Below are 16,553 nucleotides of genomic sequence, written 5' to 3'. Positions count from 1 at the left end.
ATGGACAGTAGCTAGCGCATTGGTTTGATAGTAGCATAGTTGGGATGGACAGTAGCTAGCGCATTGGTTTGATAGTAGCATAGTTGGGATGGACAGTAGCTAGTGCATTGGTTTGATAGTAGCATAGTTGGGATGGACAGTAGCTAGCGCATTGGTTTGATGGATGGACAGTAGCTAGCACATTGGTTTGATTGCAGCATAGTTGGGATGGACAGTAGCTAGCACATTGGTTTGATAGTAGCATAGTTGGGATGGACAGTAGCTAGCACATTGGTTTGATAGCATAGTTGGGATGGACAGTAGATAGCGCATTGGTTTGATAGTAGCATAGTTGGGATGGACAGTAGCTATTACATTGGTTTGATAGCATAGTTGGGATGGACAGTAGCTAGCACATTGGTTTGATAGCAGCATAGTTGGGATGGACTGTAGCTAGCACATTGGTTTGATAGTAGCATAGTGTGGATGGACAGTAGCTAGCACATTGGTTTGATGGATGGACAGTAGCTAGCGCATTGGTTTGATAGTAGCATAGTTGGGATGGACAGTAGCTAGCGCATTGGTTTGATAGTAGCATAGTTGGGATGGACAGTAGCTATTACATTGGTTTGATAGCATAGTTGGGATGGACAGTAGCTAGCGCATTGGTTTGATAGTAGCATAGTTGGGATGGACAGTAGCAAGCGCATTGGTTTGATAGCATTGTTGGGATGGACAGTAGCTAGCACATTGGTTTGATAGCAGCATAGTTGGGATGAACAGTAGCTAGCACATTGGTTTGATAGTAGCATAGTTGGGATGGACAGTAGCTAGCGCATTGGTTTGATGGATGGACAGTAGCTATTACATTGGTTTGATAGCATAGTTGGGATGGACAGTAGCTATTACATTGGTTTGATAGCATAGTTGGGATGGACAGTAGCTAGCACATTGGTTTGATAGTAGCATAGTTGGGATGGACAGTAGCTATTACATTGGTTTGATAGCATAGTTGGGATGGACAGTAGCTAGCACATTGGTTTGATAGCAGCATAGTTGGGATGGACTGTAGCTAGCGCATTGGTTTGATAGTAGCATAGTTGGGATGGACAGTAGCTAGCGCATTGGTTTGATAGTAGCATAGTTGGGATGGACAGTAGCTAGCGCATTGGTTTGATAGTAGCATAGTTGGGATGGACAGTAGCTAGCGCATTGGTTTGATGGATGGACAGTAGCTAGCACATTGGTTTGATTGCAGCATAGTTGGGATGGACAGTAGCTAGCACATTGGTTTGATAGTAGCATAGTTGGGATGGACAGTAGCTAGCACATTGGTTTGATAGCATAGTTGGGATGGACAGTAGATAGCGCATTGGTTTGATAGTAGCATAGTTGGGATGGACAGTAGCTATTACATTGGTTTGATAGTAGCATAGTTGGGATGGACAGTAGCTAGCACATTGGTTTGATAGCATAGTTGGGATGGACAGTAGATAGCGCATTGGTTTGATAGTAGCATAGTTGGGATGGACAGTAGCTATTACATTGGTTTGATAGCATAGTTGGGATGGACAGTAGCTAGCACATTGGTTTGATAGCAGCATAGTTGGGATGGACTGTAGCTAGCACATTGGTTTGATAGTAGCATAGTGTGGATGGACAGTAGCTAGCACATTGGTTTGATGGATGGACAGTAGCTAGCACATTGGTTTGATAGTAGCATAGTTGGAATAGACAGTAGCTAGCGCATTGGTTTGATAGTAGCATAGTTGGGATGGACAGTAGCTATTACATTGGTTTGATAGCATAGTTGGGATGGACAGTAGCTAGCGCATTGGTTTGATAGTAGCATAGTTGGGATGGACAGTAGCTAGCGCATTGGTATGATAGTAGCATAGTTGGGATGGACAGTAGCTAGCGCATTGGTTTGATAGTAGCATAGTTGGGATGGACAGTAGCTAGCGCATTGGTTTGATAGTAGCATAGTTGGGATGGACAGTAGCTAGCACATTGGTTTGATAGCATAGTTGGGATGGACAGTAGCTAGCACATTGGTTTGATAGCAGCATAGTTGGGATGAACAGTAGCTAGCACATTGGTTTGATAGTAGCATAGTTGGGATGGACAGTAGCTAGCGCATTGGTTTGATGGATGGACAGTAGCTAGCACATTGGTTTGATTGCAGCATAGTTGGGATGGACAGTAGCTATTACATTGGTTTGATAGCATAGTTGGGATGGACAGTAGCTAGCGCATTGGTTTGATAGTAGCATAGTTGGGATGGACAGTAGCTAGCGCATTGGTTTGATAGCATAGTTGGGATGGACAGTAGCTAGCACATTGGTTTGATAGCAGCATAGTTGGGATGAACAGTAGCTAGCACATTGGTTTGATAGTAGCATAGTTGGGATGGACAGTAGCTAGCGCATTGGTTTGATGGATGGACAGTAGCTAGCACATTGGTTTGATTGCAGCATAGTTGGGATGGACAGTAGCTATTACATTGGTTTGATAGCATAGTTGGGATGGACAGTAGCTAGCGCATTAGTTTGATAGTAGCATAGTTGGGATGGACAGTAGCTAGCGCATTGGTTTGATAGTAGCATAGTTGGGATGGACAGTAGCTAGCGCATTGGTTTGATAGCATAGTTGGGATGGACAGTAGCTAGCACATTGGTTTGATAGCAGCATAGTTGGGATGAACAGTAGCTAGCACATTGGTTTGATAGTAGCATAGTTGGGATGGACAGTAGCTAGCGCATTGGTTTGATGGATGGACAGTAGCTAGCACATTGGTTTGATTGCAGCATAGTTGGGATGGACAGTAGCTATTACATTGGTTTGATTGCATAGTTGGGATGGACAGTAGCTAGCACATTGGTTTGATAGTAGCATAGTTGGGATGGACAGTAGCTATTACATTGGTTTGATAGCATAGTTGGGATGGACAGTAGCTAGCAAATTGGTTTGATAGCAGCATAGTTGGGATGGACTGTAGCTAGCGCATTGGTTTGATAGTAGCATAGTTGGGATGGACAGTAGCTAGCGCATTGGTTTGATAGTAGCATAGTTGGGATGGACAGTAGCTAGCGCATTGGTTTGATAGTAGCATAGTTGGGATGGACAGTAGCTAGCGCATTGGTTTGATAGTAGCATAGTTGGGATGGACAGTAGCTAGCGCATTGGTTTGATAGCATAGTTGGGATGGACAGTAGCTAGCACATTGGTTTGATAGCAGCATAGTTGGGATGAACAGTAGCTAGCGCATTGGTTTGATAGTAGCATAGTTGGGATGGACAGTAGCTAGCGCATTGGTTTGATGGATGGACAGTAGCTAGCACATTGGTTTGATTGCAGCATAGTTGGGATGGACAGTAGCTAGCACATTGGTTTGATAGTAGCATAGTTGGGATGGACAGTAGCTAGCACATTGGTTTGATAGCATAGTTGGGATGGACAGTAGATAGCGCATTGGTTTGATAGTAGCATAGTTGGGATGGACAGTAGCTATTACATTGGTTTGATAGCATAGTTGGGATGGACAGTAGCTAGCACATTGGTTTGATAGCAGCATAGTTGGGATGGACTGTAGCTAGCACATTGGTTTGATAGTAGCATAGTGTGGATGGACAGTAGCTAGCACATTGGTTTGATGGATGGACAGTAGCTAGCACATTGGTTTGATAGTAGCATAGTTGGAATGGACAGTAGCTAGCGCATTGGTTTGATAGCATAGTTGGGATGGACAGTAGCTAGCACATTGGTTTGATAGCAGCATAGTTGGGATGAACAGTAGCTAGCACATTGGTTTGATAGTAGCATAGTTGGGATGGACAGTAGCTAGCGCATTGGTTTGATGGATGGACAGTAGCTAGCACAATGGTTTGATTGCAGCATAGTTGGGATGGACAGTAGCTATTACATTGGTTTGATAGCATAGTTGGGATGGACAGTAGCTAGCACATTGGTTTGATAGTAGCATAGTTGGGATGGCCAGTAGCTATTACATTGGTTTGATAGCATAGTTGGGATGGACAGTAGCTAGCACATTGGTTTGATAGTAGCATAGTTGGGATGGACAGTAGCTATAACATTGGTTTGATAGCATAGTTGGGATGGACAGTAGCTAGCAAATTGGTTTGATAGCAGCATAGTTGGGATGGACTGTAGCTAGCGCATTGGTTTGATAGTAGCATAGTTGGGATGGACTGTAGCTAGTGCATTGGTTTGATAGTAGCATAGTTGGGATGGACAGTAGCTAGCGCATTGGTTTGATAGTAGCATAGTTGGGATGGACAGTAGCTAGCGCATTGGTTTGATAGTAGCATAGTTGGGATGGACAGTAGCTAGCGCATTGGTTTGATAGTAGCATAGTTGGGATGGACAGTAGCTAGCGCATTGGTTTGATGGATGGACAGTAGCTAGCACATTGGTTTGATTGCAGCATAGTTGGGATGGACAGTAGCTAGCACATTGGTTTGATAGTAGCATAGTTGGGATGGACAGTAGCTAGCACATTGGTTTGATAGCATAGTTGGGATGGACAGTAGATAGCGCATTGGTTTGATAGTAGCATAGTTGGGATGGACAGTAGCTATTACATTGGTTTGATAGCATAGTTGGGATGGACAGTAGCTAGCACATTGGTTTGATAGCAGCATAGTTGGGATGGACTGTAGCTAGCACATTGGTTTGATAGTAGCATAGTGTGGATGGACAGTAGCTAGCACATTGGTTTGATGGATGGACAGTAGCTAGCACATTGGTTTGATAGTAGCATAGTTGGTATGGACAGTAGCTAGCGCATTGGTTTGATAGCATAGTTGGGATGGACAGTAGCTAGCACATTGGTTTGATAGCAGCATAGTTGGGATGAACAGTAGCTAGCACATTGGTTTGATAGTAGCATAGTTGGGATGGACAGTAGCTAGCGCATTGGTTTGATGGATGGACAGTAGCTAGCACATTGGTTTGATTGCAGCATAGTTGGGATGGACAGTAGCTATTACATTGGTTTGATAGCATAGTTGGGATGGACAGTAGCTAGCACATTGGTTTGATAGTAGCATAGTTGGGATGGACAGTAGCTATTACATTGGTTTGATAGCATAGTTGGGATGGACAGTAGCTAGCACATTGGTTTGATAGTAGCATAGTTGGGATGGACAGTAGCTATAACATTGGTTTGATAGCATAGTTGGGATGGACAGTAGCTAGCAAATTGGTTTGATAGCAGCATAGTTGGGATGGACTGTAGCTAGCGCATTGGTTTGATAGTAGCATAGTTGGGATGGACAGTAGCTAGCGCATTGGTTTGACAGTAGCATAGTTGGGATGGACAGTAGCTAGTGCATTGGTTTGATAGTAGCATAGTTGGGATGGACAGTAGCTAGCGCATTGGTTTGATAGTAGCATAGTTGGGATGGACAGTAGCTAGCGCATTGGTTTGATAGTAGCATAGTTGGGATGGACAGTAGCTAGCGCATTGGTTTGATAGTAGCATAGTTGGGATGGACAGTAGCTAGCGCATTGGTTTGATAGTAGCATAGTTGGGATGGACAGTAGCTAGCGCATTGGTTTGATAGCATAGTTGGGATGGACAGTAGCTAGCACATTGGTTTGATAGCAGCATAGTTGGGATGAACAGTAGCTAGCGCATTGGTTTGATAGTAGCATAGTTGGGATGGACAGTAGCTAGCGCATTGGTTTGATGGATGGACAGTAGCTAGCACATTGGTTTGATTGCAGCATAGTTGGGATGGACAGTAGCTAGCACATTGGTTTGATAGTAGCATAGTTGGGATGGACAGTAGCTAGCACATTGGTTTGATAGCATAGTTGGGATGGACAGTAGCTAGCGCATTGGTTTGATAGTAGCATAGTTGGGATGGACAGTAGCTAGCGCATTGGTTTGATAGTAGCATAGTTGGGATGGACAGTAGATAGCGCATTGGTTTGATAGTAGCATAGTTGGGATGGACAGTAGCTATTACATTGGTTTGATAGCATAGTTGGGATGGACAGTAGCTAGCACATTGGTTTGATAGCAGCATAGTTGGGATGGACTGTAGCTAGCACATTGGTTTGATGGTAGCATAGTGTGGATGGACAGTAGCTAGCACATTGGTTTGATGGATGGACAGTAGCTAGCACATTGGTTTGATAGTAGCATAGTTGGAATGGACAGTAGCTAGCGCATTGGTTTGATAGTAGCATAGTTGGGATGGACAGTAGCTATTACATTGGTTTGATAGCATAGTTGGGATGGACAGTAGCTAGCGCATTGGTTTGATAGTAGCATAGTTGGGATGGACAGTAGCTAGCGCATTGGTATGATAGTAGCATAGTTGGGATGGACAGTAGCTAGCGCATTGGTTTGATAGTAGCATAGTTGGGATGGACAGTAGCTAGCGCATTGGTTTGATAGCATAGTTGGGATGGACAGTAGCTAGCACATTGGTTTGATAGCAGCATAGTTGGGATGAACAGTAGCTAGCACATTGGTTTGATAGTAGCATAGTTGGGATGGACAGTAGCTAGCGCATTGGTTTGATGGATGGACAGAAGCTAGCACATTGGTTTGATTGCAGCATAGTTGGGATGGACAGTAGCTAGCACATTGGTTTGATAGCAGCATAGTTGGGATGAACAGTAGCTAGCACATTGGTTTGATAGTAGCATAGTTGGGATGGACAGTAGCTAGCGCATTGGTTTGATGGATGGACAGTAGCTAGCACATTGGTTTGATTGCAGCATAGTTGGGATGGACAGTAGCTAGCACATTGGTTTGATAGTAGCATAGTTGGGATGGACAGTTGCTAGCACATTGGTTTGATAGCATAGTTGGGATGGACAGTAGCTAGCGCATTGGTTTGATAGTAGCATAGTTGGGATGGACAGTAGCTAGCGCATTGGTTTGATAGTAGCATAGTTGGGATGGACAGTAGATAGCGCATTGGTTTGATAGTAGCATAGTTGGGATGGACAGGAGCTATTACATTGGTTTGATAGCATAGTTGGGATGGACAGTAGCTAGCACATTGGTTTGATGGATGGACAGTAGCTAGCACATTGGTTTGATAGCAGCATAGTTGGGATGAACAGTAGCTAGCACATTGGTTTGATAGTAGCATAGTTGGGATGGACAGTAGCTAGCGCATTGGTTTGATGGATGGACAGTAGCTAGCACATTGGTTTGATTGCAGCATAGTTGGGATGGACAGTAGCTATTACATTGGTTTGATAGCATAGTTGGGATGGACAGTAGCTAGCGCATTAGTTTGATAGTAGCATAGTTGGGATGGACAGTAGCTAGCGCATTGGTTTGATAGTAGCATAGTTGGGATGGACAGTAGCTAGCGCATTGGTTTGATAGTAGCATAGTTGGGATGGACAGTAGCTAGCGCATTGGTTTGATAGTAGCATAGTTGGGATGGACTGTAGCTAGCGCATTGGTTTGATAGTAGCATAGTTGGGATGGACAGTAGCTAGCGCATTGGTTTGATAGTAGCATAGTTGGGATGGACAGTAGCTATTACATTGGTTTGATAGCATAGTTGGGATGGACAGTAGCTAGCGCATTGGTTTGATAGTAGCATAGTTGGGATGGACAGTAGCTAGCGCATTGGTATGATAGTAGCATAGTTGGGATGGACAGTAGCTAGCGCATTGGTTTGATAGTAGCATAGTTGGGATGGACAGTAGCTATTACATTGGTTTGATAGCATAGTTGGGATGGACAGTAGCTAGCGCATTGGTTTGATAGTAGCATAGTTGGGATGGACAGTAGCTAGCGCATTGGTATGATAGTAGCATAGTTGGGATGGACAGTAGCTAGCGCATTGGTTTGATAGTAGCATAGTTGGGATGGACAGTAGCTAGCGCATTGGTTTGATAGTAGCATAGTTGGGATGGACAGTAGCTAGCGCATTGGTTTGATAGCATAGTTGGGATGGACAGTAGCTAGCACATTGGTTTGATAGCAGCATAGTTGGGATGAACAGTAGCTAGCACATTGGTTTGATAGTAGCATAGTTGGGATGGACAGTAGCTAGCGCATTGGTTTGATGGATGGACAGTAGCTAGCACATTGGTTTGATTGCAGCATAGTTGGGATGGACAGTAGCTATTACATTGGTTTGATAGCATAGTTGGGATGGACAGTAGCTAGCGCATTAGTTTGATAGTAGCATAGTTGGGATGGACAGTAGCTAGCGCATTGGTTTGATAGTAGCATAGTTGGGATGGACAGTAGCTAGCGCATTGGTTTGATAGCATAGTTGGGATGGACAGTAGCTAGCACATTGGTTTGATAGCAGCATAGTTGGGATGAACAGTAGCTAGCACATTGGTTTGATAGTAGCATAGTTGGGATGGACAGTAGCTAGCGCATTGGTTTGATGGATGGACAGTAGCTAGCACATTGGTTTGATTGCAGCATAGTTGGGATGGACAGTAGCTATTACATTGGTTTGATTGCATAGTTGGGATGGACAGTAGCTAGCACATTGGTTTGATAGTAGCATAGTTGGGATGGACAGTAGCTATTACATTGGTTTGATAGCATAGTTGGGATGGACAGTAGCTAGCAAATTGGTTTGATAGCAGCATAGTTGGGATGGACTGTAGCTAGCGCATTGGTTTGATAGTAGCATAGTTGGGATGGACAGTAGCTAGCGCATTGGTTTGATAGTAGCATAGTTGGGATGGACAGTAGCTAGCGCATTGGTTTGATAGTAGCATAGTTGGGATGGACAGTAGCTAGCGCATTGGTTTGATAGTAGCATAGTTGGGATGGACAGTAGCTAGCGCATTGGTTTGATAGCATAGTTGGGATGGACAGTAGCTAGCACATTGGTTTGATAGCAGCATAGTTGGGATGAACAGTAGCTAGCGCATTGGTTTGATAGTAGCATAGTTGGGATGGACAGTAGCTAGCGCATTGGTTTGATGGATGGACAGTAGCTAGCACATTGGTTTGATTGCAGCATAGTTGGGATGGACAGTAGCTAGCACATTGGTTTGATAGTAGCATAGTTGGGATGGACAGTAGCTAGCACATTGGTTTGATAGCATAGTTGGGATGGACAGTAGATAGCGCATTGGTTTGATAGTAGCATAGTTGGGATGGACAGTAGCTATTACATTGGTTTGATAGCATAGTTGGGATGGACAGTAGCTAGCACATTGGTTTGATAGCAGCATAGTTGGGATGGACTGTAGCTAGCACATTGGTTTGATAGTAGCATAGTGTGGATGGACAGTAGCTAGCACATTGGTTTGATGGATGGACAGTAGCTAGCACATTGGTTTGATAGTAGCATAGTTGGAATGGACAGTAGCTAGCGCATTGGTTTGATAGCATAGTTGGGATGGACAGTAGCTAGCACATTGGTTTGATAGCAGCATAGTTGGGATGAACAGTAGCTAGCACATTGGTTTGATAGTAGCATAGTTGGGATGGACAGTAGCTAGCGCATTGGTTTGATGGATGGACAGTAGCTAGCACAATGGTTTGATTGCAGCATAGTTGGGATGGACAGTAGCTATTACATTGGTTTGATAGCATAGTTGGGATGGACAGTAGCTAGCACATTGGTTTGATAGTAGCATAGTTGGGATGGACAGTAGCTATTACATTGGTTTGATAGCATAGTTGGGATGGACAGTAGCTAGCACATTGGTTTGATAGTAGCATAGTTGGGATGGACAGTAGCTATAACATTGGTTTGATAGCATAGTTGGGATGGACAGTAGCTAGCAAATTGGTTTGATAGCAGCATAGTTGGGATGGACTGTAGCTAGCGCATTGGTTTGATAGTAGCATAGTTGGGATGGACTGTAGCTAGCGCATTGGTTTGATAGTAGCATAGTTGGGATGGACAGTAGCTAGCGCATTGGTTTGATAGTAGCATAGTTGGGATGGACAGTAGCTAGCGCATTGGTTTGATAGTAGCATAGTTGGGATGGACAGTAGCTAGCGCATTGGTTTGATAGTAGCATAGTTGGGATGGACAGTAGCTAGCGCATTGGTTTGATGGATGGACAGTAGCTAGCACATTGGTTTGATTGCAGCATAGTTGGGATGGACAGTAGCTAGCACATTGGTTTGATAGTAGCATAGTTGGGATGGACAGTAGCTAGCACATTGGTTTGATAGCATAGTTGGGATGGACAGTAGATAGCGCATTGGTTTGATAGTAGCATAGTTGGGATGGACAGTAGCTATTACATTGGTTTGATAGCATAGTTGGGATGGACAGTAGCTAGCACATTGGTTTGATAGCAGCATAGTTGGGATGGACTGTAGCTAGCACATTGGTTTGATAGTAGCATAGTGTGGATGGACAGTAGCTAGCACATTGGTTTGATGGATGGACAGTAGCTAGCACATTGGTTTGATAGTAGCATAGTTGGAATGGACAGTAGCTAGCGCATTGGTTTGATAGCATAGTTGGGATGGACAGTAGCTAGCACATTGGTTTGATAGCAGCATAGTTGGGATGAACAGTAGCTAGCACATTGGTTTGATAGTAGCATAGTTGGGATGGACAGTAGCTAGCGCATTGGTTTGATGGATGGACAGTAGCTAGCACATTGGTTTGATTGCAGCATAGTTGGGATGGACAGTAGCTATTACATTGGTTTGATAGCATAGTTGGGATGGACAGTAGCTAGCACATTGGTTTGATAGTAGCATAGTTGGGATGGACAGTAGCTATTACATTGGTTTGATAGCATAGTTGGGATGGACAGTAGCTAGCACATTGGTTTGATAGTAGCATAGTTGGGATGGACAGTAGCTATAACATTGGTTTGATAGCATAGTTGGGATGGACAGTAGCTAGCAAATTGGTTTGATAGCAGCATAGTTGGGATGGACTGTAGCTAGCGCATTGGTTTGATAGTAGCATAGTTGGGATGGACAGTAGCTAGCGCATTGGTTTGACAGTAGCATAGTTGGGATGGACAGTAGCTAGTGCATTGGTTTGATAGTAGCATAGTTGGGATGGACAGTAGCTAGCGCATTGGTTTGATAGTAGCATAGTTGGGATGGACAGTAGCTAGCGCATTGGTTTGATAGTAGCATAGTTGGGATGGACAGTAGCTAGCGCATTGGTTTGATAGTAGCATAGTTGGGATGGACAGTAGCTAGCGCATTGGTTTGATAGTAGCATAGTTGGGATGGACAGTAGCTAGCGCATTGGTTTGATAGCATAGTTGGGATGGACAGTAGCTAGCACATTGGTTTGATAGCAGCATAGTTGGGATGAACAGTAGCTAGCGCATTGGTTTGATAGTAGCATAGTTGGGATGGACAGTAGCTAGCGCATTGGTTTGATGGATGGACAGTAGCTAGCACATTGGTTTGATTGCAGCATAGTTGGGATGGACAGTAGCTAGCACATTGGTTTGATAGTAGCATAGTTGGGATGGACAGTAGCTAGCACATTGGTTTGATAGCATAGTTGGGATGGACAGTAGCTAGCGCATTGGTTTGATAGTAGCATAGTTGGGATGGACAGTAGCTAGCGCATTGGTTTGATAGTAGCATAGTTGGGATGGACAGTAGATAGCGCATTGGTTTGATAGTAGCATAGTTGGGATGGACAGTAGCTATTACATTGGTTTGATAGCATAGTTGGGATGGACAGTAGCTAGCACATTGGTTTGATAGCAGCATAGTTGGGATGGACTGTAGCTAGCACATTGGTTTGATGGTAGCATAGTGTGGATGGACAGTAGCTAGCACATTGGTTTGATGGATGGACAGTAGCTAGCACATTGGTTTGATAGTAGCATAGTTGGAATGGACAGTAGCTAGCGCATTGGTTTGATAGTAGCATAGTTGGGATGGACAGTAGCTATTACATTGGTTTGATAGCATAGTTGGGATGGACAGTAGCTAGCGCATTGGTTTGATAGTAGCATAGTTGGGATGGACAGTAGCTAGCGCATTGGTATGATAGTAGCATAGTTGGGATGGACAGTAGCTAGCGCATTGGTTTGATAGTAGCATAGTTGGGATGGACAGTAGCTAGCGCATTGGTTTGATAGTAGCATAGTTGGGATGGACAGTAGCTAGCGCATTGGTTTGATAGCATAGTTGGGATGGACAGTAGCTAGCACATTGGTTTGATAGCAGCATAGTTGGGATGAACAGTAGCTAGCACATTGGTTTGATAGTAGCATAGTTGGGATGGACAGTAGCTAGCGCATTGGTTTGATGGATGGACAGTAGCTAGCACATTGGTTTGATTGCAGCATAGTTGGGATGGACAGTAGCTAGCACATTGGTTTGATAGCAGCATAGTTGGGATGAACAGTAGCTAGCACATTGGTTTGATAGTAGCATAGTTGGGATGGACAGTAGCTAGCGCATTGGTTTGATGGATGGACAGTAGCTAGCACATTGGTTTGATTGCAGCATAGTTGGGATGGACAGTAGCTAGCACATTGGTTTGATAGTAGCATAGTTGGGATGGACAGTAGCTAGCACATTGGTTTGATAGCATAGTTGGGATGGACAGTAGCTAGCGCATTGGTTTGATAGTAGCATAGTTGGGATGGACAGTAGCTAGCGCATTGGTTTGATAGTAGCATAGTTGGGATGGACAGTAGATAGCGCATTGGTTTGATAGTAGCATAGTTGGGATGGACAGTAGCTATTACATTGGTTTGATAGCATAGTTGGGATGGACAGTAGCTAGCACATTGGTTTGATGGATGGACAGTAGCTAGCACATTGGTTTGATAGCAGCATAGTTGGGATGAACAGTAGCTAGCACATTGGTTTGATAGTAGCATAGTTGGGATGGACAGTAGCTAGCGCATTGGTTTGATGGATGGACAGTAGCTAGCACATTGGTTTGATTGCAGCATAGTTGGGATGGACAGTAGCTATTACATTGGTTTGATAGCATAGTTGGGATGGACAGTAGCTAGCGCATTGGTTTGATAGTAGCATAGTTGGGATGGACAGTAGCTAGCGCATTGGTTTGATAGCATAGTTGGGATGGACAGTAGCTAGCACATTGGTTTGATAGCAGCATAGTTGGGATGAACAGTAGCTAGCACATTGGTTTGATAGTAGCATAGTTGGGATGGACAGTAGCTAGCGCATTGGTTTGATGGATGGACAGTAGCTAGCACATTGGTTTGATTGCAGCATAGTTGGGATGGACAGTAGCTAGCACATTGGTTTGATTGCATAGTTGGGATGGACAGTAGCTAGCACATTGGTTTGATAGTAGCATAGTTGGGATGGACAGTAGCTATTACATTGGTTTGATAGCATAGTTGGGATGGACAGTAGCTAGCAAATTGGTTTGATAGCAGCATAGTTGGGATGGACTGTAGCTAGCGCATTGGTTTGATAGTAGCATAGTTGGGATGGACAGTAGCTAGCGCATTGGTTTGATAGTAGCATAGTTGGGATGGACAGTAGCTAGCGCATTGGTTTGATAGTAGCATAGTTGGGATGGACTGTAGCTAGCGCATTGGTTTGATAGTAGCATAGTTGGGATGGACAGTAGCTAGCGCATTGGTTTGATAGTAGCATAGTTGGGATGGACAGTAGCTAGCGCATTGGTTTGATAGTAGCATAGTTGGGATGGACAGTAGCTAGCGCATTGGTTTAATAGCATAGTTGGGATGGACAGTAGCTAGCACATTGGTTTGATAGCAGCATAGTTGGGATGAACAGTAGCTAGCGCATTGGTTTGATAGTAGCATAGTTGGGATGGACAGTAGCTAGCGCATTGGTTTGATGGATGGACAGTAGCTAGCACATTGGTTTGATTGCAGCATAGTTGGGATGGACAGTAGCTAGCACATTGGTTTGATAGTAGCATAGTTGGGATGGACAGTAGCTAGCACATTGGTTTGATAGCATAGTTGGGATGGACAGTAGCTAGCGCATTGGTTTGATAGTAGCATAGTTGGGATGGACAGTAGCTAGCGCATTGGTTTGATAGTAGCATAGTTGGGATGGACAGTAGATAGCGCATTGGTTTGATAGTAGCATAGTTGGGATGGACAGTAGCTATTACATTGGTTTGATAGCATAGTTGGGATGGACAGTAGCTAGCACATTGGTTTGATAGCAGCATAGTTGGGATGGACTGTAGCTAGCACATTGGTTTGATGGTAGCATAGTGTGGATGGACAGTAGCTAGCACATTGGTTTGATGGATGGACAGTAGCTAGCACATTGGTTTGATAGTAGCATAGTTGGAATGGACAGTAGCTAGCGCATTGGTTTGATAGTAGCATAGTTGGGATGGACAGTAGCTATTACATTGGTTTGATAGCATAGTTGGGATGGACAGTAGCTAGCGCATTGGTTTGATAGTAGCATAGTTGGGATGGACAGTAGCTAGCGCATTGGTATGATAGTAGCATAGTTGGGATGGACAGTAGCTAGCGCATTGGTTTGATAGTAGCATAGTTGGGATGGACAGTAGCTAGCGCATTGGTTTGATAGTAGCATAGTTGGGATGGACAGTAGCTAGCGCATTGGTTTGATAGCATAGTTGGGATGGACAGTAGCTAGCACATTGGTTTGATAGCAGCATAGTTGGGATGAACAGTAGCTAGCACATTGGTTTGATAGTAGCATAGTTGGGATGGACAGTAGCTAGCGCATTGGTTTGATGGATGGACAGTAGCTAGCACATTGGTTTGATTGCAGCATAGTTGGGATGGACAGTAGCTAGCACATTGGTTTGATAGCAGCATAGTTGGGATGAACAGTAGCTAGCACATTGGTTTGATAGTAGCATAGTTGGGATGGACAGTAGCTAGCGCATTGGTTTGATGGATGGACAGTAGCTAGCACATTGGTTTGATTGCAGCATAGTTGGGATGGACAGTAGCTAGCACATTGGTTTGATAGTAGCATAGTTGGGATGGACAGTAGCTAGCACATTGGTTTGATAGCATAGTTGGGATGGACAGTAGCTAGCGCATTGGTTTGATAGTAGCATAGTTGGGATGGACAGTAGCTAGCGCATTGGTTTGATAGTAGCATAGTTGGGATGGACAGTAGATAGCGCATTGGTTTGATAGTAGCATAGTTGGGATGGACAGTAGCTATTACATTGGTTTGATAGCATAGTTGGGATGGACAGTAGCTAGCACATTGGTTTGATGGATGGACAGTAGCTAGCACATTGGTTTGATAGCAGCATAGTTGGGATGAACAGTAGCTAGCACATTGGTTTGATAGTAGCATAGTTGGGATGGACAGTAGCTAGCGCATTGGTTTGATGGATGGACAGTAGCTAGCACATTGGTTTGATTGCAGCATAGTTGGGATGGACAGTAGCTATAACATTGGTTTGATAGCATAGTTGGGATGGACAGTAGCTAGCGCATTAGTTTGATAGTAGCATAGTTGGGATGGACAGTAGCTAGCGCATTGGTTTGATAGTAGCATAGTTGGGATGGACAGTAGCTAGCGCATTGGTTTGATAGCATAGTTGGGATGGACAGTAGCTAGCACATTGGTTTGATAGCAGCATAGTTGGGATGAACAGTAGCTAGCACATTGGTTTGATAGTAGCATAGTTGGGATGGACAGTAGCTAGCGCATTGGTTTGATGGATGGACAGTAGCTAGCACATTGGTTTGATTGCAGCATAGTTGGGATGGACAGTAGCTAGCACATTGGTTTGATTGCATAGTTGGGATGGACAGTAGCTAGCACATTGGTTTGATAGTAGCATAGTTGGGATGGACAGTAGCTATTACATTGGTTTGATAGCATAGTTGGGATGGACAGTAGCTAGCAAATTGGTTTGATAGCAGCATAGTTGGGATGGACTGTAGCTAGCGCATTGGTTTGATAGTAGCATAGTTGGGATGGACAGTAGCTAGCGCATTGGTTTGATAGTAGCATAGTTGGGATGGACAGTAGCTAGCGCATTGGTTTGATAGTAGCATAGTTGGGATGGACTGTAGCTAGCGCATTGGTTTGATAGTAGCATAGTTGGGATGGACAGTAGCTAGCGCATTGGTTTGATAGTAGCATAGTTGGGATGGACAGTAGCTAGCGCATTGGTTTGATAGTAGCATAGTTGGGATGGACAGTAGCTAGCGCATTGGTTTGATAGTAGCATAGTTGGGATGGACAGTAGCTAGCGCATTGGTTTGATGGATGGACAGTAGCTAGCACATTGGTTTGATTGCAGCATAGTTGGGATGGACAGTAGCTAGCACATTGGTTTGATAGTAGCATAGTTGGGATGGACAGTAGCTAGCACATTGGTTTGATAGCATAGTTGGGATGGACAGTAGATAGCGCATTGGTTTGATAGTAGCATAGTTGGGATGGACAGTAGCTATTACATTGGTTTGATAGCATAGTTGGGATGGACAGTAGCTAGCACATTGGTTTGATAGCAGCATAGTTGGGATGGACTGTAGCTAGCACATTGGTTTGATAGTAGCATAGTGTGGATGGACAGTAGCTAGCACATTGGTTTGATGGATGGACAGTAGCTAGCACATTGGTTTGATAGTAGCATAGTTGGAATGGACAGTAGCTAGCGCATTGGTTTGATAGCATAGTT

Source organism: Borostomias antarcticus (genome assembly GCF_949987555.1).
Source record: "Borostomias antarcticus genome assembly, chromosome: 18".
Classification (NCBI taxonomy): domain Eukaryota; kingdom Metazoa; phylum Chordata; class Actinopteri; order Stomiiformes; family Stomiidae; genus Borostomias; species Borostomias antarcticus.
Note: the sequence above shows the minus strand (reverse complement) of the source record.